The sequence below is a fragment of the Scyliorhinus torazame genome, chromosome 3, assembly GCF_047496885.1.
Source record: "Scyliorhinus torazame isolate Kashiwa2021f chromosome 3, sScyTor2.1, whole genome shotgun sequence".
In the NCBI taxonomy this organism is placed as follows: domain Eukaryota; kingdom Metazoa; phylum Chordata; class Chondrichthyes; order Carcharhiniformes; family Scyliorhinidae; genus Scyliorhinus; species Scyliorhinus torazame.
Genome location: NC_092709.1, coordinates 195596836 through 195621542, shown reverse-complemented (window position 1 = coordinate 195621542; position 24707 = coordinate 195596836). Strand labels below are relative to the sequence as shown.

General features: G+C 46.8%; 1 long non-coding RNA gene across 1 annotated transcript; it reads right to left on the bottom strand.

Annotated features, from left to right (window-relative positions):
- Positions 1–1765: 1765 nt before the first annotated feature.
- LOC140409560 (uncharacterized) lies at positions 1766–24429 on the bottom strand. The gene is made up of 3 exons (XR_011940397.1): positions 24196–24429; positions 22714–22793; positions 1766–2270 (listed from the first exon to the last, which is right to left on the bottom strand). It is a non-coding gene; the product is annotated as an uncharacterized lncRNA (long non-coding RNA).
- Between the last annotated feature and the right edge of the window lie 278 nt (positions 24430–24707).

Below are 24707 nucleotides of genomic sequence, written 5' to 3'. Positions count from 1 at the left end.
TTCACATACTCGACGGACATAGGTCAGCCTAGGTCCCTCCTGACCTGTTCGATCTATTCTGATTGGCTCACTTCCAATCCCTTTCTCTGGCCCCTATCAATGAAGCATCACCCTCATAGACACACCTCTTCCTGCTTTTTCCATGCGGTCTCAAATTCCTTTGTCCCTAACTGCAAAAATCAAAGTGGCTTATTTCTACATTACATTAACTAGTAACTCTAAAGTAACTATTTTATATCACATTCGTCATTCCCTCCTTTTATCATTCCATGATAACCGAACTATCCAATCTATAGCTACGGTCCCTCATCTAAAAAGATCCGTCGCTGCATTTCCAATTCCTGTCTTAGCCCCCCTTCATCTGCTGCACCCTCATGGATTTTAACAGTTAAATTTTTTTTCTCGGTGATTGGGGCGGTGATCTGATCTAGTGCACCCCGCATTCTACCCATCACACATTTAAGGATGGCCAGGCCCACAAAGATGCAGCCGATAGCTACCACTAGATACATGGCCATATTTATCAACCAGTCCTTCCATCCTCCAAATCCCCAGTTACCCCAAGAGCCAGGATCCTGCATCCCGTCCAAGTGATCCCGTATGCGATCCATAAATTTAGTAATGTTAGCAGTCAAGTCCTGAATCCCCATAATACACTTGCCCTGTACTATGGCGCATACCCCACCCTCACGGGCCAGAAGATAGTCAAGAGCATACCGGTTCTGCATTGCAAACAACCGTAGCTGAGACAACTCCTTAGTTATTGCCCCGAGGGCTCCCAAGGTTTCATTTCCCAAGATGGTAAGGCCGCAAATAAAATAATTCCGATCACTAACAGCCAAGGAACCCCCCACACCTCCCAGTGTCAATACGCTCAGAATGCCCCACCCGGCTGAGTGGCCCCGGTTGGGTGCAAGAACCTGAGGTTTTTTCCAGTTCTCGCAAAATTCAGCGGAGACTGCCCGGCGTGCTAACTGATTATGCAGGTTCCACGCCGAAGGGCAGGGGACTGTGGTAGGGACTAGAGTCCCTATAGCAATTCGGCGGGGAAATGGGGTGACAAAACGTTGGTCGCCGTACCATTAAATAAAAAGTAGTATCCTTGTTCCGTGTGGAGACTAGCATCACAATCAGCATATCGGTTGCGTAAGGACCTCCCAGTAGCCCAGTTTATCCAATTTTGAAATGCCCATTCGGGCCGCCCAGCAATGCGGAAAGCCCTATTCCCGACAGTGATATGAGAGACATTCGCCCAGCCACAAAGGAGCTGGAGGCCAGCGTTCAATGGAACGCAAGTGGTGCTATAACAAACGCATTGGCCAGACGCCTGGGTGATATGGCACCTCCTGTCCGTACAGGTGGGAAACAGGCATGTTATATTTGTGTCCACCTCTACCAGCAAACAGCCGTACCCTTCACTGCTGAAGCAATTCTCGTACGACCGGGAATCCCTATTGGGAGTGAAATGGCTAGGTATGTACGCCCTCCACCGTCGCAGCCTATCGTACTGTGAGTGGGGATTACCCCGAGGAAGGAGAAGGCAAATAGCCGGTGGTGCTGAATCCGGATCGTAAGGAAGAGTGACTTGCTCGGGCAATGGCTCGGAACGCTGACAATGAACCACCGTTTGGGGAGTGCCCCAAAGCGGTGAAACAGAAAATAACCTAGACACCGCTGCGGGGTTTGGGTAGCAGACAACCCGTCCCTGGCCATACAGACGGTGGTAAATCTGGTAGAAGAGATTCATACTACCCGGGTTTTCCTCAGTTTGGCCTTTAATTAACTTAAGTGCATCTCCCGGTAACCTACGTTCTAGCTGTACTTCCCTTCTCACACGCCCCGTCCTCTCTCTAGTCCCTTTCTCTTTCTCATGGTCTCTTCCTACACTCTTCTGACAGCCTGATGTTACCTTTATTGTACCACTTTTAACACATCCAAAATCAAATTTACATGTATTCCAAAAACAAGGCAATGTCCATATAATGTTCCCTTCCCATCGCCGGGACCGGTGCAGCTGCTTCATGACTCCCGCATTCTCCTTAACTTTGATGACCTTCCATGAGTCGATACCATGTCCTCGTATATGGGGGCAGTGAAGAACATCACCTTTGCATAGGTGATGTATCCTTGTAGATTGGTTGGGGCTACACAGATACATAATATTCCCCTTTTCCATGTCCATCGCCAATAACACGCCAAGCGAAGTGAGGCCAAATATCAGACAGACGATGCGTAGCCACTCCATCATGCTCCACACCTGTAAAATAGCACTGGAGAAGGGAGGCAGGTTAGTATCCGACCTTTTACAGTAGTGGAGATGGGCTCAATTTACAGTGATGTAGGTGGACCCAAGCACTTCGCCCCTCCACTTTAACTGCTGTGGGGGTGGTAAGGAGAACTTGGAAGGGCCCGTCCCATCGCGGCTCCGACCCCTTCCTAGTCCAATTTTTGACCATTACATAACTACCGGGCTGGACTGAAAGTGAGCTAGGTACTGGGGCAATGGCTGGTGAGCCGCACGGACTGGGCCATGGAGTTCCTTGAGCACTTGCGTAAGGGCTAGAACATAGGTGGTCATTTCTTCAGTCATCTGATGAAACTGAACCCGTCTGGGAACCTGCAGGCTCCAGGGAGTTCTAAGAGGCCTGCCATAGAGAGTCTCGGCGGGAGAGAGCCGGGCTGGTCCCGCAGGTGTAACCCGCAGCTGGAAGAGGGCAACGGGGAGCAACTTAAGCCATGTCAGTCCCGTGTCTGCTCTTAATTTAGCCAATTTAGTTTTGAGGGTCTGATTGTGTCTTTCAACCACCCCGGCTGCCTGTGGTCTGTAAGCACAGTGTAACTGCTGGCGTATGCCCAACTGGGAGCAAAACTCCTTGTTAATTTGTCCAATAAAATGAGGCCCATTATCAGAACTTAACTGAGCTGGTATACCGTACCGGGGAATGATTTCCCTCATCAAGACTTTAACCACAGTAACAGCTTTATTATCGATAGTCGGATACGCCTCAACCCATCTGCTGAACACATCCACAATGACCAAAACATATTTATAACATTGACACCTTTCCAACTCAATGTAATCCATTTGGAGCGTCTCAAAGGGACCACTGGGCAACGGGGTTTGCCCCTTCCCACAAGGGATACCTTTTCCGGTGTTATATTGCTGACAAATCAAACACCGATTACTGATACTTTGGGCCAACCCCTGCATTTTAGGGTGCCACCAAGTGTCCAGCAACAAATCACTAGTCCCCCGAGCCCCACAATGAGTTGCAAAGTGTACACATTCGATGACCCATAAAGCCAGTACATCAGACATACAAGTCTGATGTGCAGGCGTGGTCCATAAAGAGGAAACAGAATCATATGTACAACCTAACCGTTTCCACATTTGTTTATCACTCTCAGGAGCGTCCTCCTGTAACCTTATGACGTCTTGGATGGTTGGCATTGGCTTGTCAGAAGCAGACACATTCATAGTAGATCGTTTAGTCTGACTTAACATTTTAGGCACCATCACTTGCTGAATTTGTGCGGCTGTGCGCGCTGCACGATCTGCCCGTTCATCACCAACGTCAACTGGGGTTGTACCATTCGTGTGGGCAGCGCATTTAATAACGGAAATCTGCGCTGGCAGAAGGAGGGCCTGCAGTAGGTCATTAACTAAACCCCGGTGGGATATTTGACCACACATAATCATGTCAGGTTGTTCTGACAAAATGTCACTCAAATCGCCCCTTATTGTGGTAGTTTCCTGAATCAAGGCTAAACAGTCGTGGCCAGGTGCGTCTTCATGGACAGGGGGACCACTAAGAAAACAGGCTGGATTGATAGTGGTACAGTGTTTAAATGTCAGACGTGGATTGTTCAAAAGGTATATCTCATACCTATTCTGACGAGCTGCGGTAAGATGCTGACCATTCGCCCCATATCCCTGGCATGGTACTGGTCATGGACCTGACGTGTAATATGAGGGCTTACCGAAGCTGACTGTGGCCATAAATGTGGTGATATTGTAACAAAATCGGCTGTACCTTCTTTTCCCGTGACTGTGGCTGTAACCTTGACTGGCCATTCGGTCTCAAGTAATGGCCGGTATTTGTCCTCCAACTCCCTGTTTCGTCCAGTTCTGTCATAGGCCAGGGTAACGTGATGCAGTGATAGTGGCTGTTCAATGTCTAACGTCCACCACTGGGGGGTGATAGAAATATAGCACTGTTGTCTCATCCTCCTCTTCGCTGATCCACCCACCCAAAGTCACTATATTGGAGCTCCTGCTGGTAAACTACCATTTCTGCCGCTTGTTGGGATCGCAGATCATCCTTTTTCATTACATACTCAGTCTTAACCTTTGTAACTGAGCCTCCTTCTTGGCCTACACCCTCCTTCCAGTAAAATCTGACTGCCCTTGCCATCTGGGAAGGGTCGTTCTCTGTCCAATTCATGTTATTACATTTCACAGCAGTAACCACAGAAGGTGGTAGGCAATGCATTAACATAGCACAGTATTGAGGGGAATTCTGACCATTTTGATACAGCAAATCGCCTGACTGCCCCCGGTAGATTTCATTAAAACGCCCCAGACATTCCTATGGCTCATCAATCTTCCTAGGTTTTAGGTCTAAGATAACAGAAAGATTTATGGGCCTTTGAAATGTGCTATTCAACGCATTCAAGATCTGTGTCCTTCTTTTCTCTATTTGCTCTCTTTTTTTTTTTACTTAAAAATGTTTGAAAATTCAAATTGAATTACTGCAACTTGCAAGCTTAGCTCTGATCTCAACTCAGAACTAAATTTACAATTTGCTTAACACAAACTTGTATAACATTTACAACTTAATTATTTCTTTATCTTAACAATTTTTCTTTTAACAAGTTTTTTTCTGTTACATACACATAAGTATTAGCAAAATCAATTATCATCTCCAGATTGACACTTTTTAAAATGGTGTCCATGATCTTCTTTAAGTTTCTATTAATCTCCAGATAAAATGAGATAAACCTTATTTCAAGTAAGTGAAATTTAAGATTCTGGCAATTTCAATCAATTGCTTTCGAAAATAATAACTTTTATCAAAGAGATGGAGAAACCCACTGGTTTCCTTTAATTAATTCAAAACGTAACTTTGCTGGTGTTCACTGACTCAAAGGAAAGGTATCCGATTACACTGCAGACTGTTATCTCAAGGCCTGAGTGAGAAGCACTGTCTGTTTTCAACTCCGCCTGCTGCTGTTAACCCTTTGAGAGACTTCTGCTTCAACCTCACAATCTCAACTAGACCTCGGAACTTTACAGTCCAAGGAGACAATTTTAGCTTAATCAACTATATATTTAAAACACTCACACATAGAGTTGAACCATCTTCAGATTTAAAAACAGTTATACTGGACTGAACCCCCATCTATTGAAGTCCCATCAGCCCCTGAACCCATATAATAGACTGAACCTTTATTATTTAAAGTCCCATCAGCCTCTGAACCCTGATAATAGACTGAACCTTTATTATTTAAGTCACATCAGCCTCTGAACCCCGATAATAGACTGAACCTTTATTATTTAAGTCACATCAGCCTCTGAACCCTAATAATAGACTGAACCTTTATTATTTAAAGTCCCATCAGCCCAAAACCCTAACCCAAGCCGAAACAACAATATGAAATCCCATCAATTAAAGTGCTAATCCCCAGACTGACCTGTGATTTCGTCGAGGCGGTCTTTCTGTGCCAACCGCGAGTGACCAGACTAATCAGACGATAAGAAGAGGGGAACAATCAATGCTGGTCGTTTTCCATTTCTACATTGAGGGCCCTTTGTTCCCGTCCTCCTGTTCATAATCAGTCTAATTCTGATTTCGCAGTTGGAACAGGATCGCCCAGAGAAATCCCGGGTTTCGGCACCAAATGTTGATCTCCAAATTTCTTTCTCTGTCAGTCTGGCCTCAATAAAAGTTGAGACGGATTCGCACGTAAACAGAAGTTATTTATTTAGCTTGCAAGCTTAATCATCTTACAGAAATGTAAGAGACATCCAGCCTCTTTCATTCCAGAAAACGACTGAACTAAAAGACAAAGGAATCTCTGCAAAATCAGTTCAAATGGTATCAAGTTTCACATACTCGACGGACATAGGTCAGCCTAGGTCCCTCCTGACCTGTTCGATCTATTCTGATTGGCTCACTTCCAATCCCTTTCTCTGGCCCCTATCAATGAAGCATCACCCTCATAGACACACCTCTTCCTGCTTTTTCCATGCGGTCTCAAATTCCTTTGTCCCTAACTGCAAAAATCAAAGTGGCTTATTTCTACATTACATTAACTAGTAACTCTAAAGTAACTATTTTTATTTTATATCACATTCGTCACCTTGAGGGGCTAGCCCCGCGCCAGAATGGTTTGCGCTCCACCGGCTGGCGGGGAAGGCCTTTGGCGCCACGCCAGCCGGGGCCGATAGGTCTACGCCGGGCGACGCGATGCGCGGGAGTGTCAGCTGACGTCATCCCCGCGCATGCGCAGGGGAGGGGGTCTCTTCCGCCTCTGCTATAGTGAAGACCATGGCGAAGGCGTAAGAAAAGGAGTGCCCCAACGGCACAGGCCCGCCTGCGGATCGGTGGGCCCCGATCGCGGGCCAGGCCACCGTGGGGGTACCACCCAGCTCAGATCGCCCCGCGCCCCCCTCCAGGACCCCGGAGCCTGCCCGCACCACCTTGTCCCGCCGTTCAAAAGGTGGGTGAATCCACGCTGGCGGGACAGGCATTCCAGCAGTGGGACTTTGGCCCATCGCGGACCGGAGAATCGGCGGGGGTGGGCCCGCCGACCGGCGTGATTCCCGCTACCGCCCACCGGCGCGGCGACATTCCCGCCCCTGCCCAATCTCTGGTGGCAGAGACATTGGGACACGGCAGGGGCGGGATTCACGCCAGCCCCCGCCGATTGTCCGGCCCGCGATGGGCCAAAGTCCCGCTGCTGGAATGCCTGTCCCACCAGCGTGGTTCAACCACCTTTTGAACGGCGGGAAAAGGCGGCGCGGGGAGGCTCCAGGGTCCTGGGGGGGGGGCGGGGGGGGGGGCGCGGGGCAATCTGGCCCCGGGGGGTGCCCCCACGGTGGCCTGGCCCGCAATTGGGGCCCACCGATCCGCGGGCGGGCCTGTGCCGTGGGGGCATTTTTTTTCTTCCGCCTTCGCCATGGTCTTCACTATGGCAGAGGCGGAAGAAACCCCCTCCCTGCGCATGCGTCGCCTGGTGACGACCAATCGGCCCCGGCGTGCGTGGCACCAAAGGCCTTTCCCGCCAGCCGGCGGAGCGCAAACCACTCCGGCGCGGGCCTAGCCCCTCAAGGTGAGAGCTTGGCCCCTAAAGGTGCCGCACCTTTGGGGCGGCCCAATGCCGGAGTGGTTCCCGCCACTCCATTACGCCGGAACCCCCGCCCCGCCGGGTAGGGGAGAATCCCGCCCCATCATATAAGCCTCTGGATTACTGGACCAGTAATATTTTTCTTCCATCCAGGAGTAAGCCCCATGGCAGGAGCAGGTCACACTGCAGACGCTGACGGGAAACCCCACCATATTTTCTATCCCCAATGTATTTAATTATGCATCGGGGAGGAGGGGCTTGGGCCATCTTCTGTGGTGGGGCGGGCTTGATGGAATCACTGACATACCATTGAAGAAAAGATGGACCTCCTGATGAAACAAGATGGCTCTCCAGGAATAGTCTGACACTGGTAGACAGACTTCCTGAAAGACACAGCAGCTTTAAGATCGACTCGATTGATGCTCCGCCCACCCAACGTCCTGGTGTCCTAGAGTTCATGGTTGTTGACGGCTTCCATCCCAAACTCCGGTGGCATCTCCAGGCCTCCTTCAAGTAAGTCCCAACTTTTGCTTGCCACTTTGGTTCAGATGGGTGAGGACTAACGTGTTTTGCCTACTAGCATGGTGAATAATTAGGGTGGGGGGGATTCCTGTCAGCCTTCATGTCTATTAGTGGAATGCAAATCAGGTGCATGTCTGTGTCCAATGGGATTCACGATCCGCCATTTGGACAGTATCGGAAGATCCCACTGTCATTTCATACCATTGTGAAACCAATTTTTGGGCTCCTGCTGAATTGCACTCACTCACCCACGATTGATCATGCCAGAAATGGCATGGGAGCATTCTGCCCCAAGCTACCTTTCTCCTAAATGTACTGTGTAAAACAAAAGAATTCTCCTCATTTCATCTATGGTTCTTTAGCTATCTATGTCCAGATACGTCTCCATCACTGGAAACAGTTTCTCCTTTCTTATTCTGACAAAACGTTTCCATGATTTTGAATATCTTTATTAAATCTCCCCTTAGCCCTCACTGTTTTAAGAATATTGATAGATGATAAACATCAATATGTCACACGACTGCCAATTCATTGTATTCCTGCTCTCCAATCAAAAGTACAGGAAAACAATGTGGAGTTAGTTATCAGCATAACATCCTGTTAATCAGTGAAGTGCATGGTGCATGTCGCTGATTTTATTGCAGTAAAGCCTGACATCTTTCAGCAAATAGCAGGCAAGCACAGGGATAACCAAGTCTGTTTGGCAAGGAAACACATTGACGTCTGACACCTGTAAGCAATTAAGCTGTGGTATAACTATAAAACTGCCCAAGAAGAAACGATAAAAATAACTCTAATTGTTTAGTAACTGAATAAACTTTTGGTTTAATGAAGGAGTGATTCATTGTGTGACTATCCTACAGTTATGGGCGCTCTTAGCCTAGACCTCATAAAGACAGTTATCCTTAACCGTCCATTGCTTTGACAACCTTTATGATACGACAACAAGAGAATTTATGGGGAATCCTATTAAACAGCACTTTAATTGCACATATCCCATTTTCCCAATGTCACCATGATTTACCACACTCTCTGTCCAGGATTTTCCAGCCCTGCTCACCCACCGTTAGGATCCAGTTCTGCTGAAAGTCAATGGACTTTTGACTGGTCCTCCACATCTTCTGCCTCTGCCTTTGCTAATATTAGGCGGAACCTTCAGATATTTTATCAGAGTGTCAGTTTCAGTGAGAAAACCAGCCTGTCACTCTCCAGCTGCACAACCAAGTTTTATCCCTTGATTCTCTGGCATTCTGTGCACAGAGAATCTGGGAGCGTGTTTTTTGCCGTCTCTCTGGTGGAGTGGGACCTGTTAGAGCCAGCCATTGTTAAAGGGCACACCAGTCTGCGCTTAAGATAAACTCCCCCTCACCCGCCCACCACAGACACGGATGACCCCGCACAAGCATCACTTGAAGCGACCCCATCCCCTTAAAATTGGCACTGCCCAGGCATGTCTCTCTCCCCCTGGGGGCTATACTTACTGTTGTGCCCCCAGCGGGTTCCCCTCGACTGCTTTAAATTTTAAACACCTGTTGTAAACCTCAGCAACATAACATTATTTCGGCGAGGTATGAATTGTTAGTGGGGGGGGGGGGGGAATATTTTGCTGAAAAGCGCTACAATTTAATTTCAATTTATTTTAAGGATGGGCACCTTGTTACGTCACAAGCAATGGCGTGGAAAATCGGGAAATGAGACCTTGCTGGTGAGAATCTCATTTCTCGACTCTTGTGAGATTTTGGGCCCGTTTCACCATTTATACTGTCCACTCACGTGGGCTTAAAATCGCCCCATTACCTGCAACAAGTGCTAATATGGAATGTGACTCCATTGCCACAAAGTAAAGCTTTCTCAGTTTTTCATTCAAATGCCAATTGTTGACACTGAACAAGCATTTGTGTAAAATGACTTACTTTGACCAAGTCTTTTTCTGAACCTATTTTATATTTGTATTCTATTGCAACAGGGGCTGGTTAAGCACAGTGGGCTAAATGGCTGGCTTGTAATACAGAACAAGGCCAGCAGCGTGGGTTCAATTCCTGTACCGGCCTCCCCGAACCATGTGGCAACTGGGGGCTTTTCACAGTAACTTCATTGAAGCCTACTTGTGACAATAAGCGATTATTATTAACACAATTTTTGTGCATGTCACACTGTTCAGTATATATAATTGTCTAAAATCCTGCCAATCCCCTGTGCTTGTAGTGAATATACCTGACTTTATCTCCTGTAATCACTGTAATTACAGCATTGTCTGTATGCCATGGACCCTTGTGATTCCCAATGCTTGCACAACCTGTGCCTGACTTTGAAATGTATGATTCCCTTGTAGTTGCAATGCAGGGGCCTAACTGTGCCTCCAATAATTCACTTGTACTTGAAATGATATACACATTACAGTGACTCCTGATTCCACCATGATCACAATACTTGCATCTGTGTTTGCTTCCTCTGATTCTTTGATGTTTTGATGCACGGGAGATTTGGAGCCCACGTGATTTGTCCGTATATGAGAAGTCCTGTTTCAACATTGTGATTGTAAGATCCAATTTGAATTTTATTGAATTTTCTTACAGCCTTAGTTTGGAGTTTCTGACTATTGCCAAAAACCAGAGCAGTAAAACATAACTGGTGATCCCTCATCAACCAAACATCCATTTGTCCTGCTCATTCTAGTAGGTGTTCCATTGTTCTTTTCATTCATTAATGGGATGTAGGTATCATTGGCAAGGACAGCATTTATTTCTCACCCCGAATTGACCTTGAGATGGCAATGGTGGATGGCCTTCTTAAACTGCTGCAGTCTATGTGGTGTAGGTACACCCTGTGGTAAAATAGCCAGCGGTCCGAATTTAAGCCCAATATAAAATTGGACATTTTGAATTAAACCACAGCCACTTCCAGACAGGCCTGCTGGGAATTCAAACCTGGCCAAGATCGAGTACACTGAACACTGAGAGACTGCCAGGGCACGTCTGGATCTGCCCTGTCAACAACACATCATGAGATAATCATTCCCATTCCTATGGATTGATTGCTTTGAGTTGGCCAGGTAAAGCTATACCTCTGGCACCAAGTTACCATACATGGAGTAATATTACGTGCGATAAATACACCTAGCGATGGACCCCTGGGGTGGGTTCCTGATGTCCTGTGGAGTTGCAATCAGCAAATCCATTGGGTGTTGCGACCCCCACCCCAAGACCTTATTGACTGAGGGCCAGAGAGCTTTCTGGAAAGGCACGAAAGGGGTACAAAGATCCACCATCCAGGATCCTCCCCAGTGAAGGCTTGGCACAGAGGTAGCAGAGAAAATTACACAACCGACCAGAGACGCAAAGAAACAGCATGCGAGTCTGACCTTCTTGGACTAAGGCCTTGGGACAAGCGAGACTCAGAGAATTGCATCCGCATCTCAACTAAGTTCATCGGCACGGGTAGCATTAAAAATCTTGGGAGTATTATTGTTGTTTGGGGATAATTTAAGGGGGTGATTGTTTACTGTGCTTAAAAATAACTTTGGTGAACTATACACTTGTATTGCCATTTGTCCATCAGGCACCTGGGTATAAAGTTTGAGTAATAAATTAGTAGAAGTGTCTGAAGTTTTACAGACAACAACCCACTGTGCTATTAGAAAGGGATTTCCAGGAACTTCACCAAGTAGCAGTGAAAGAATGGTGATATATTTCCAAGTCAGGACGGTGGCCTGGAGGGGATCTTCCAGATTGCAGTGTTCCCCTGTATCTGCTGCCTTTGTCTTATATGGTAATGGTGGTGGGTTTGGAAGGTGCTGTCTGAGGAGGCATGGTGAGTTCCTGCAGTGCATCTTGTAGCTGGTCACACAGCTGCCACTGTGTGTCAGTGGTGCAGGGAGTGAATGTTTGTGGCTAGGGTGTAAAGCAAGTGGGCTGCTTTATCCTGGATGGTGCCAAGCTTTGTGAGTATTATTGGAGTTGTACTCAACCAGGCCAGTGAGAATATTCCATCAAACTCCTAATTTGTTTCTTTTAGATGGTGCCACAATATGTGGATATTGTAAAGCACATAAAGGGTTAATGTGATGTTACTACTCTAGTCACTAGATGGTGCTATAGAGCAACCATATAAATATCACATGCCCCTTGACCTCTGGGAGATAGATGAGATACATGGAGAGAGTGGAAGAGAATAAGACAGAGTAATTGTGAGATAGTTGAACAAATAGTACAGTTAATAGTGTAGGTGTTTAGTGTAATCTGTATTTAACTAATTCCTCAGTAATATGTTCAAACCTAATTCAGTGCAGTGTAATAAAGTAGATTTGTTTATTAAACACAGCTTGCTGTTCTTTGTTAGCACTACAACCTTCACCATCCTGAAAGAACTAAAACAAAGAACACAACAGATGGTGGACAGGTTTTAGGAGATTCAGGATGTGCGTTACTCGCTCCAGGAATCCTAGCCTCTGACCCGCTCTGCAGGAACTCACCAAACCTCCCTGGACAGCATCTTCCAACCCGCAAGGAGAAAGCAGGAGACCATGCAGGACAATGTAAACCACTTGATTGATACCCCATCCAGGACATCACCACTGAGTCCCTCTATTACTGACTCATTGACAATTGGTTGTGTCGTATGAAAGATACACGGTTACTAGTCCCCAAGGGTACTTCAGACCACATAGACTGTGAGCAGCGCAGATACTTATGGGTGGCATGATGGCACAGTGGTTAGCATTGCTGCCTCACAGCTCCAGGTTCAATTCCAGCCTCGGGTGACTGTGTGGATTTTGCACTTTCTTCCAGTATTTGAGTGGGGTTCCTTCGGGTGCTCATGTTTCCTCCCACAGTCCAAAGATATGCAGGTTAGCTGGATTGGCCATGATAGGGCTGGTTTAGCTCAGTGAGCTGGACAACTTGTTTGTGATGCAAAACAAGGCCAGCAGCACTGGTTCAATTCCCATACTAGCTTACCCGAACAGGTGCTGGAATGTGGCGACTCGGGGCTTTTCCCAGTAACTTCATACTTGTGACAATAAAAGGATATTATTATTATTAAATTGCCCCTTAGTGTCAAAAAGATTGGGTGGGATTGCTGGGTTATGGGAATGGGGTGAAGGTGTGGACTTAAATAGGGTTCTCTTTCCAAGGACCGGTGCAGACCCGATGGGTCAAATGGCCTCTGTAGGGATACTTGTCTGGCCATTCACGGCCATGTCCCACTACCCATTCAGTAAGGTGAGTATTGGCTTTCGACGGTTCACTTACACTGGTGGTGCCGATTAGATCATTCATTCACTTTCTGCAATGTAGGGCAGTGCTTCTGTGTACAGATGTGGAATTGATCACCCTGGTGACCTTATCTCAGGCAGATTTGGTGAGAGGAGTGGGTCTCCTCTTCCCAGCCCAGGAAAGAAGATACCTCTCCTAACCTCCATGGCCTGCAGTAGAGCCTCCAGTGAAGCATTGCTGAAGCGTAGGTCTGGTACCTGTTGCTTCCTGGACGACATGTTTGTCTTGCAGCGCCCTTGCTTGATGAATGAATGAATGTCTAGGTGCCAAGGTGTTTAGCACAAGGCTAAATCGCTGGCTTTGAAAGCAGACCAAGGCAGGCCAGCAGCACGGTTCAATTCACGTACCAGCCTCCCCGAACAGGCGCCAGAATGTGGCGACTAGGGGTTTTTCGCAGTAACTTCATTTGAAGCCTACCTGTGACAATAAGTGATTTTCATTTCATTTCATTATAAATATGGCACCTGGATATGACGGTGGGGTGTGTGACTTTCTGCCACATGATAGGGTGCCATGCATCCAGCTGCATAATTATTGAGCTTGACGTTGCGTGATTTGGTGAGTTTATCTACTACACTCTGTGGTGTAAGTTCCTCCAACCTCCCACTCTCACCACAGGAGCAGTAAATCAAGGCCAAAGTCTCTGAGGACTGCTTGCAGTTCCAGTCCTGTGCACTGCAGCCTCTGACGATGTTGATACTAGAGGGCTGTGGACAATCAGATTAGCTGGCAGCTCTCTGAGGTGGCACTTCCTCTTGAGTGAGTGGCAGAAGACCCATCTCCAGTCAATGAGCACACATTGGAGCATTAAATGGCTGCAGGGCAGCCAATATCAGCGGGGATGCATTGACCGCTGAATCTTTGGGTGGCAGAAAGGAAAACTGCTCCAACCTAAAATTCCTGGTTACAGAGGGAGCAGGTTCATTGAGGACACAGGACATGGGTGTCCCTGCCTCTTTGTGAGTCATCTCAGGCCCAGCTGAAGGTCCCATACTCAGGGCTATGAGCCATGACCAATGGTGGAAGCAACACATTTTTCAATGGTGATGGTGGAAGAGCTGGAACCTTAAGGGGCAATGGCTGCTTACAGGCTGAGAGGATCCTTCTGGAAGAGGACTTGTGTTTCCTTTACACATATATGAGGAATCCAACAGGAAACCACTTCATGTATAATTTTCCCTAGTCATATTGCTCTTTGCTCATTGAAATAGAAAATGGGAGCCTCTTATGAGCACTTGTAAAGAAAAGCACAAAACTATGAGGCATGGAGAAATGGGCACTGTATCTTCCCTTCAGCACTTGACTATGACAAAGATGATGGTATCGCAAGAACAGACACCAATGGGGTATATTGGCCTGTGACTTAGAGCATTGGGCCATCAGCAGATAGAGGGAAACCAAGCACGGTGTTTCACATTTACTGAAGGAAACTTGCCCAATTTACCATCCATTTACGTTAATAGAAAGAAAATGGCCCCAAATGAGCCAATGCACCCAGGCCTGGTACAGTGTTGCTGTTCCGTCAATGCTACTCCGTCACATTCCTAGAACTCTCTCCCTAACAGCACCTTGGGTGTAGCTACACCACATGGACAGCAACGGTTCAAGAAGACTGCTCACCATCACCTTCTCAAGGGCAATTGGGGATGGGTAATGAATCTTGGCATTGCCAACAATGTCCTCATCCCATGAACAATTTGTTTCAAAAAAGCACAGGAATGGATAAATCTGTTCCTGCATCTCTTCAAATTACATGCATCTGGAAATGAGAGATTAAGTAGGCTCAAGGATATCTCCTTTTTGATTCAATAAATAAATATAATTCCCTGCTCACCATTCTCTGTAGAGGTTGCATATGGCAGTTCATCAGCTAACCATTGATGTTAAAAGAGACCAGATTCTGAATGAGGCTGAGCTCAAAATGTGCAACCCAACATTCTTTTTTTTTTAAATTTAGAGTACCCAATTAATTTTTTCCAATTAAGGGGCAATTTAGCATGGCCAATCCACCTATCCTGCACATCTTTGGGTTGTGGGGACGAAACCCACGGAGAATGTGCAAACTCCACACGGCCAGTGACCCAGAGCCGGGATCGAACCTGGGACCTCGGCGCCGTGAGGTCGCAGTGCTAACCCACTGCGCCACCGTGCTGCCCTCAATCCAACATTCTGACAATGAGAAGATTTGACTGATTTGCTGCTCTACAACCAAATTGGTGACCGTTGCAAGTTTGCAGCAGTTGTTCATAATTCTCATTTCCACCAGCCTCAACATGAATTGCAGCAGGAATACTGGTTGTAGTTATCAGTGTCTGACCTTCATCCCGTCTTGTGCATAGGGACGTTGTTCATTATTTTCCAGTTGAATAAGAAAATACCAGTTGACAGGGAAGGCTAAAGTAGATGAAGCAGTGGAGCAGCTAATTTATCAGATAAGACACTGTGAATCTGAGTGCTCGTGCTCTCTGAGCTCGCACCTCTGAGATCAGGAGAAAAAGACATTTAACTTTCTTTTGCTTGATCTTGATTCAGCTGATTGAGTTGTTGCACTTTTCGGGAAATGCTGACTATCTGACCTTAAATTTCAAATGGCACAATGTTGTTCCGTACTGCAACAGTGCAGACTGTTTCTCTGTCCATCTCAATAGGAGCAATAGCATTTCAGTTGGAGCTGCTGTATGGGCTCCTACGGTTCAGCAGATTATGCCAATGTAGGGATAGTGTGATGGGCGGTACTGTTAAAACTGTTGTGAATCAGGTGCTGACTTCCAACCTATTGGATGTGAACAGTAAGAAGTCTTACAAAACCAGGTTAAAGTTCAACAGGTTTGTTTTGAATCACTAGCTTTCGGAGCGCAGCTCCTTCCTCAGGTGAATGCTCAGCTGTGCTCCGAAAGCTAGTGATTCAAAACAAACCAATTGAACTTTAACCTGGTATTGTAAGACTTCTTACTGTGCCCACCCCAGTCCAACGCTGGCATCTCCACATCATTGGATGTGAAGATCTGAGAATCTGTATCTGACGTGCACAGTGCTAAATAATGGAACCAGATGCTTAGGAGATTACACAGGATGGCTGAGATCGTGACATTATATGGCAATGTGAAATAAATGGATAGTGAGGTGGGAGCCCACCTCATATCTCATCAATTTCTATTTCACTTGTCTTCATTTGTCCCAATTTTGCCAGAAACTCACGAGCGGAACCTTGAAGCACACGTGCTGAACACAAAACTACTGGTTCAATAATTCAAGGCCACATTCTGCACAACATTTAAGGTGTCAGTTGGGTTCAGTTGTTAATGCTCTTGCCTTGGGTCAAAGGTAATGGCCCAGTTCCTGCTTCAAAACTTCAGAACATGATCTAGGCTAGCCATATAGTGCAAAACTGTAAGTGTGCTGGAACTAAAGCAGGTAGCCATTCAATCTGTCGTGTTCCTATTGGCTCTCTGCAAGATCAATTTAGTTAGACCCACGCTCATCTTTTCCTCTTTGGGTACATATCCAATTCTATTTTGAAAACCAGAATTGAATTTGTCTCCACATACTCAGTCTGTGAAATCCAGATCCTAACCAGTTGCTGTTCTAAGGCATTAATTATAGCAGAACAGCGAGTTCTCTTAGTTCCATTGTCAACATTGCTCCCTCCATTATAGCACTAGGAGGCTCTACCACATTGTGGTGACCTGCTGCGTCCTCCACAACATCGCACAGCAGAGGGGCGATGTGCTGGAGGAGGAGGATGAATGCCAGGCCTCTTCCAAAGAGGAGGATGCGGAGGATGGCCAGAACACGGGAGACAGGGCAGGCAATGGAGACCACAGAACAAGTGCGCCAGGGCCTGCGCATACGGGACGCTTAAATTGTCTCCACGTTCACAGACTAGTAGGCCTGGCTGAACGGATAAACATCCCATCTGACCCCCACACTCAGTCACCCTCCCCTAACCCCCCATAACCCCTGCCGACCATCCCCTACATTGACCAGCCCCTTTCCCCCCCACACCGTACAGCCCCCTCCGTGATTCCAACCTGCCTCACTATTAGGTGCGGGCCCTAGCTTGTTTGAGATGTCCTCATTGATGCCGGGCCAATAGACAGTTTGATGGGCCCTGCGCCTACACTTCTTAATGCCGAGGTGTCCCTCGTGTATCTGCGTGAACGCCAAGCTCTGGAGGCTGCGTGGAATGATGATGGGATCCAATTTCAGAAGGATCCCCTCGACAACAGTTAGGTCATCCTTTACATTATAGTATTGGGGGCATTGCCCTTTCTGCCAGCCATTTGTGAGGTGATGCATGACCCACTGCAGCAGAGGGTCCTTGGTGGTCTCTTCCCGAATTATGCCGAGTCGTTCGTCGGATGACGGGAGGGTGCTGGCACGCAGTTTCACCTGCGCCTCGATGTTGTGTATGAAGTCTACCTGCTCACATGGTGAGGTGATGGCACGGGAAAGGGCATCCCCGATGATTAGCTCCATCCCAGGTGTGTAAACCAGTTCAAAATCATACCTGCGGAGCCAAAGGAGAATGCGCTGGAGCCTGGGTGTCATGTCATTTAAGTCCTTGTGTACAATGTGCACTAGGGTCTGTGGTCCGTCTCTACGGTAAAGGTTGGGAGACCATACACATAATCGTGGAATTTCACGACGCCAGTGAGCAGGCCCAGGCATTCCTTCTCAATTTGAGCATAGCATTGCTCAGTGGGCGTCATGGCCCTGGACGCTAGGCCACTGGAACCCAGGACGAGGTGTCGTCCTTCTGCAGGAGCACTGCCCCAATGCCGTCCTGGCTGGCGTCAGTGGAGATCTTAGTCTCCCTTGCTGGGTCAAAGAAGGCTAGAACAGGAGCGGTGGTTAGCTTCGCTTTCAACTCAAGCCACTCTTCTTGATGTGCAGGCAGCCACTGGAAAGTGGTGGACTTTTTCACAAGGTGTCTGAGGGCCGTGGTGTGTGACGCGAGATTGGGAATGAACTTCCCCCAAAAATTCACCATCCCCAAGAAGCGGAGGATCGCCTTCCTGTCCTCTGGAGTCTTCATCGTGTTAATTGCCTGGACTTTGTCTGAGTCCGGCTGCACGCCCTGTTGTGAGATCTGATCGCCCAGAAACTTAACTGACGATTTGCCAAAAGAGCATTTGGTTTTATTTAACTTCAGGCCGTTGGCATGTATGCGCCTGAAGACTTGCTGCAGACGGGCAATATGTTCCTCCGGGGTCATGGACCAGGTGATGACGTCGTCAACATAGACCCGTACACCGTCAATTCCCTCGAGCATTTGCTCCATTATTCAATGAAAGATTTTGGAGGCCGACACAATGCCAAATGGCATTCGGTTGTAGCAATATCTCCCAAAGGGAGTGTTAAATGTGCAGAGCTTCCTGCTGGACTCGTCCAGCTGTATCTGCCAGAAACCCCTCGATGTGTCCAGCTTTGTAAAATATTTGGCATGCGCCATTTCACTCATCAGCTCCTCCTGCTTCGGAATCGGATAGTGTTCCCTCATAATGTTGCGGTTCAGATCCTTGGGATCGATGCAAATGCGCAGTTCCCCAGAGGGCTTCTTGACGCAGACCATTGAGCTGACCCAGTCAGTTGGTTCCGTCACCTTGGATATTATTCCTTGATCCTGGAGCTCCTGTAGCTGCGCATTCAGACGGTCTTTGAAGGGCGCCGGCACCCGGCGCGGCGCATGGATGACAGGCGTGGCATCAGGCCTGAGCAGAATTTTATAGCGGTAGGGCCCGTCCCAGTGAACACACCTGCAGTAGGAGCTCCTCAATGTCGGCCTGCAGAGTGTTGTCAGCTGAGGACATGGCATGTACACGCTGAACTAGATGAAGGATCTTGCATGCTCGGGCACCCAGCAGAGAAGCCTTGCCGGGCTGGACGATCTCAAACCGCAAAGTGGCCTTGACGGCCCTGTTGGATACCTGCAGGTGACAGAACCCTAGTTGCCTGATGGCATTCCCATTGTAGTCGAGCAGCTGGCAGGCCGGTGGAAGAATGGTCGGCTGCCTCTGGATATGAGCCAGGTCTGCTTTGGATATTAGGTTGGCCGAAGCACCGGTGTCCAGTTTGAACCGGATGCTACAATTGTTGACCTGTACTGTGGCACGCCACTCGTCCGCACAATCCACATTGAGGATGGGTGTGTGTGTTGGTGAAAGTGAGGAGGCATTGTTATGCATGGTGATGATGCCCACTCGATACGTGGACTCCGGGCAGTCGTTCTCTGGATCGGTGATGGGATCCCGGTCCACGTTCAGCAGCCCTTGCTGCACACTTCAAACTCCTTTTCGTTGGACCTGGGATCGCTGGCCCCCTGTCGGAGGTGCAGATCTGCTCAAAGCTGCATAATGGCCAAGCTTCTTGCAGTTGAGACATCGCCTGCCTCTCGCGGGGCATTGCCGCTTTAAATGGGCGGTGCCACAGTGGGGCACGTCATTATGTCGCCTTCGTGACACTCGGCGCGTCGTCACGCCTGCGCAGTGCGGTCAGCCGCCGCTCGCACCTGCGCAGTGTAGTCTTCGGCCGCTTTGTTGTTCCCGACCGTGATGCGCATGCTTGGGACCCTTGGAAAAGCGCGCAAAATGGCCGCCTTCATCAATACTCAGGCCCCGCATTCGGGCGATGGCCTGTACACTTTCAGCCTCGTGGGAGGCAAGTTGGTCCTGCTCGGCTGACTTCAGGCGTGAATAGAGACTTTTCGCCAGTTCGTAGACTTTTCATGTCTCGATGGCCACTGGCAGGGTCATATTTTTAATTTTTAGAAGCTGCTCCCGCAGGGCGTCGGAATGGACGCTAAACACGATCTGATCCCTAATGAGGGAGTCAGCGGTGTCTCCGTAGTTGCAGGATTGCGCGAGAATGTGAAGCTGAGTAAGAAAAGACTGAAAAGGCTCATCCTGACCCTGAAGGCACTGCTGGAATACATAACGCTCGAAGCTTTCGTTTGTATTGACCTCGCATTGACTGTCAAATTTGGCGAGGACGGTCTGGAACTTGTCCTTGTCCTCACCGTCGGAAAAAGTGAGCGAATTGAAGAGTTGGATGGCCTGGTCCCCCACAGTAGACAGCAGCAGGACAATTTTCAGAGCATCGGAGGCGCTTTCGAGGCCCGAGGCCTCAAGGTATAGGCTGAATTTCTGCTTGAAGACCCGCCAGTTGGCGTCAAGGTTTCCAGAGATGCGGAGCTGCGGAGGTGCCTGGATCTTTTCCATGCCACAGGAAGGCAGTTGCTGGTCTTCAGTGAATTTTTGAAGGTAAATTACTTAGAGGCAGTAGCCACTTCTGGTATCATGTCATGTTGTTCACCCTGGGGTAACACGGATTGCACACAATGCAATTAACTGATCAAGTATACACCAAACAAAGGCATTGATTCAATATGAGATTTATTGAACTCTAGTAATGAAACACACAGCTGCCTGTGGGTTGACTCTCTACTACCCTAAGTAAACTAAAGCTAACTAGCTCACCTGGGTGTCTGTCACTGCCTGCTTTTACCTCATGATGTGCATGGGTGCATATTATGACATCATCCAGAACCCTTTGTGACAGGACCAAGCTCTGAAGCACCGCTGCAATGTCCATGTGGTCCTGGTACATAGCGGCCTGTGACAGGGCAGCCCTGTCCTGTGCATTGGTCACCACCCGCACTGGGTGCCTGACGCCTTGGAAACCTGAGCATGGCCGATACCTTCAACCCGCAAGGCCTCCACCTCAGACACCACCTGTGCTGTGTTGGCTTGCATAGCAAGCATGGTTGGCACTATCTCCTGCCTCTGCAGGTAGTTGGATGCCCCCAACTGCGCCTGCTGGATGGTTGCTCTGTAGTTCAAATCTGATTCAAATTTAATGGGAATGCCTTGGTATTGTTAGGAAAATAAAGGTAGTTTTAAATGATTTATATTTGTATTGGTAAACATTAGAAATAAGTTATAGTTTTAAGTTGGGTTAATTTAATGTTTCTGTGCCAGGAAGGGTAAAACCTATAGTTAGATTCATGCTGGACAAAGGTGTTTGTCTGTGTGTGAGTTGGTTAAATTCCAAGTGTGTTCCCATTGTGTTTAGAGAGGACTACAGCATGAAGAATAAATAAAAGGCATACATATGTGGGTGTTGCTTAGCAACTGGGGCCTTAGAAGATAAAGAAGCTTTTTCGTTTTATTTTTAACTGAATTTGGGGAAAGTTGGAGACCGTGCCTCGGGAGTGACCATCTCTTAACTCTGCCAGAAAACACACTGGACAGGACAGGAACTGCAAAGAGGCAGGCTTCCTAAAGTACAAGTCACAGTTTAGATAACCAGGGAATAGGGACATAAATAATGTTTAAAATGACCGAATGTAAGTGAGCAGAGATCAGGGTATTGTTCAGAAGAATTGAAGGAAGAGTATACAAAGTGTTCTGAGTTAAAGAGACAATTGCAGTAACCAGATTTAAAGTGGGACAGCAGCCTTTAAAGGTAAATCGAATGCCTGATGTTATTTTAATGCAGTCTGAGGATCGAGAGTTAAAGCAATTGTGATCATTTTGCACAGCAGTCAAGACAAAGAAATCCAAAAGGGTTGGTATAAAATTCTAGACAGGATTCTCTGTATAAAGAGGAAATTTTATTTAAAAGTGTAATTTGGATAACCTGCACTGGATTTTGGCATGCAAACTGCTAAGGGAAACCATAATTATGAGAGAAGATTTTTATGCATGTTTTTGTGAGTAGTGTTTGGAAACTCTCACGTGACTGTCATCTGGGTGGATTCTGAGGAGACATCCACGAACATTCACCAGGGGCTCAGAGTGAGAGCGTATTTTCCCACAGTCATCTTGTGTTCTTAAAAGGGACGTTATGTTAATTAGACCATTGTAGATTAGGATATACTTTGTAAGAAGTCTTACATGCCAGGTTAAAGTCCAAATGGTTTGTTTGGAGTCACTAGCTTTCAGAGCACAGCTCCTTCATCAGGTGAGTCAGGAGCTGTTTCCTGAGGAGGAGCTGAGCCCCGAGGAGGAGCTGTGCTCTGAAAGCTAGTGACTTCAAACAAACCTGTTGGACTTTAACCTGGTACTGTAAGACTGCTTACTGTGCCCAGTCCAATGACAGCATCTACAAATCAAGATGTACTTTGTAATCCTTAATATTTCTAAAATCTATGTGTAATTATTAAGATAAGGCAGGAGTGAAGGCTGTATATTGTATCCTAATCCAATTTTTCCATGTTTAATAAATGCATTTTTCTTGTTAAAAATAATTAGCATTAGTTCTGCCACATTTTATTTAATAACAGCATACACGTTTTGGTCTTTTGAGCCAGGGTTTCACTCTGGGAACTTTCCGTCTAGTTATAACACTAATTGGGATCGTAACTCTGCAGCAAAAGTGATGCCAGCAAGCAGGTCAGCAATTAATCAAATTGAAATGTTCACACACAGCAAACCAGAAAGCTTACTTAAAATTTCAAATGGTGAATTAAATGTATGATGGTATTAATATAGAAGCTAAAATAAAGATAACAAGCTTTTGAAAACAGGAAAAGTCTTTAAAGTATAGTCATTTGTTGGCACAGTACCTGAGTATTGTTGAAAAAATAAGCATGTTGTTAAAACTTTCATCTTGCGCTGATCTGGACAGAATTCACAAGAATACCAACTGTAAAGGGAACAACAATTTATACTGCATGAGAAGAGAGTGCGGGTTGGTTGACAAGTGGACTCTGGTCGAGGTGTTGCCATGGAGAATGCAGCAGGGAGCAGCTGGAATTCAGAGTTATTCAGTGCATGTTCAAACTCCTCAGGTTGCTGTGAGTTTCAATGGATTAATGATGGAGACTTCTGACAGTTTCACCATCATTATCAACTAAGCAAAAAGCGTGGGGAACAGCCATTCTTTGGTTCATTCCCCAAGGCAATGTCTTGACCAATCTGAGTTGACTACCTGGTTCTTGGCAGTTGACTGTTCCCTGGTAAATTCTCCATGGAAATAACACTATTAATCAGAACCCATTTGTCCTTAATCTAATCCACATGCCAGCTGTCTTGTCAACTGGTGCCCCCTATCCTTCCTACCTTTAAAACATGTGGAATTTGTAAACATTATAGAGACATTTGACATTCAGCAAATATAAAATTACCTTTTTAGGTCCAATATTGGCGTTTACAAGTAATTGTGAAGATAATGCATTAAAAGTCCAGTTACACCTCATTCAACAAGGTGTACCTTTTTCTAGGGATTTTACAGCAAATCTTAGCAGGTTAAAAATCGAAGTTCTCAGGGCGGCAAGGTGGCACAGTAGTTAACACTGCTGTCTCATGGTGCTGAGGTCCCAGGTTCGATTCTGGCCCTGGGTCATTGTCCATGTGGTGTTTGCACATTCTCCCCGAATCTGCGTGGGTCTCACCCCTACAACCCAAAGATCTGCAGGGTAGGTCGATTGGCCACGCTAAATTGCCCCTTCATTGGAAAAAGAAGTAAATGGATACTCTAAATTTATTTTTTAAAATGGAAGTTCTCATCAATTAACAATTACAAGGGAGGAATCAGTCTGTTGAAGCCTTTACAGCGCTTGCTATGGAAGAGTGTAGGCATTGACAACAACTTCTTGGTACGCCACCCTGGGCGAGTGCACGGTCAATTCCAGCCCCACAGGCCCCGGAGTGTTGAATTAACCAATACATTTTTAAAAAATCCTCGAAATCATTGGCCCTTGGCTGCCCAATAATTATAGTCATCAGGTTTGCAAGCTGAAACGCAATTACTGTGTATTTATAACTAGACCGAATACGAAACACACAGCAAACACAGCAGCTTGATGTCAAGCTCATACCTGACTCCCCTTTAACTGCCAAATACTCTACCCACACACACAAGACAGACAAATACAGAAGGGGGGAAAGGTAGAAAAATAGTAAGGATTAAGGTGAAAATATAAGAGTCCTTGCTTCAGATGATGAGTCCTTTAGTACACTTTCCTCACAGTATGAACGTGGTTTAAAGTCTCTGGAATACAGCATGTCATGATCTTCTTTGCAGTTCAGCAGAATATCTTACTCACAGCATTTCCAGGAGAGGTCTTTGGCTTCACATCAGCCTGTTCTTAGAGAGTGTTATCAGATTCTGGTCTCTGCATGCATATCAGCCTCTTTTTTGAAGAGAGAGTATTATCAGATTTTCACAGTGGCCTTTTGGTGAGATTTAACCGGATATTCCTGGAGTGAGTTGGTTAGATTCCTCCATGGAGTCAGCAGAATCTAAAGAATGAAAATGAAAATCACTTATTGTCACAAGGAACTCCAGCCTCCGGACACTGAGAAACACGTCAGTGGGACTAGAACTAATCACCACTAGCCACCGGGTGGCAGGGCACAGACAATTGAGCCAATTCATTGGCCACTGGCCAAGTCAGTCAAACTGAATCACTTCCAGGTTATTCCTGCTTGATTTACAGATACAAATCATTGCTTCGGCTTGAGTGAAAGATACGAGCTGCATTAAAGTCACAGATCCATTACTCACCAATGGATCAAAATAGTAATAGCACAAATAAAAGAACGAGGAAATAAGTGA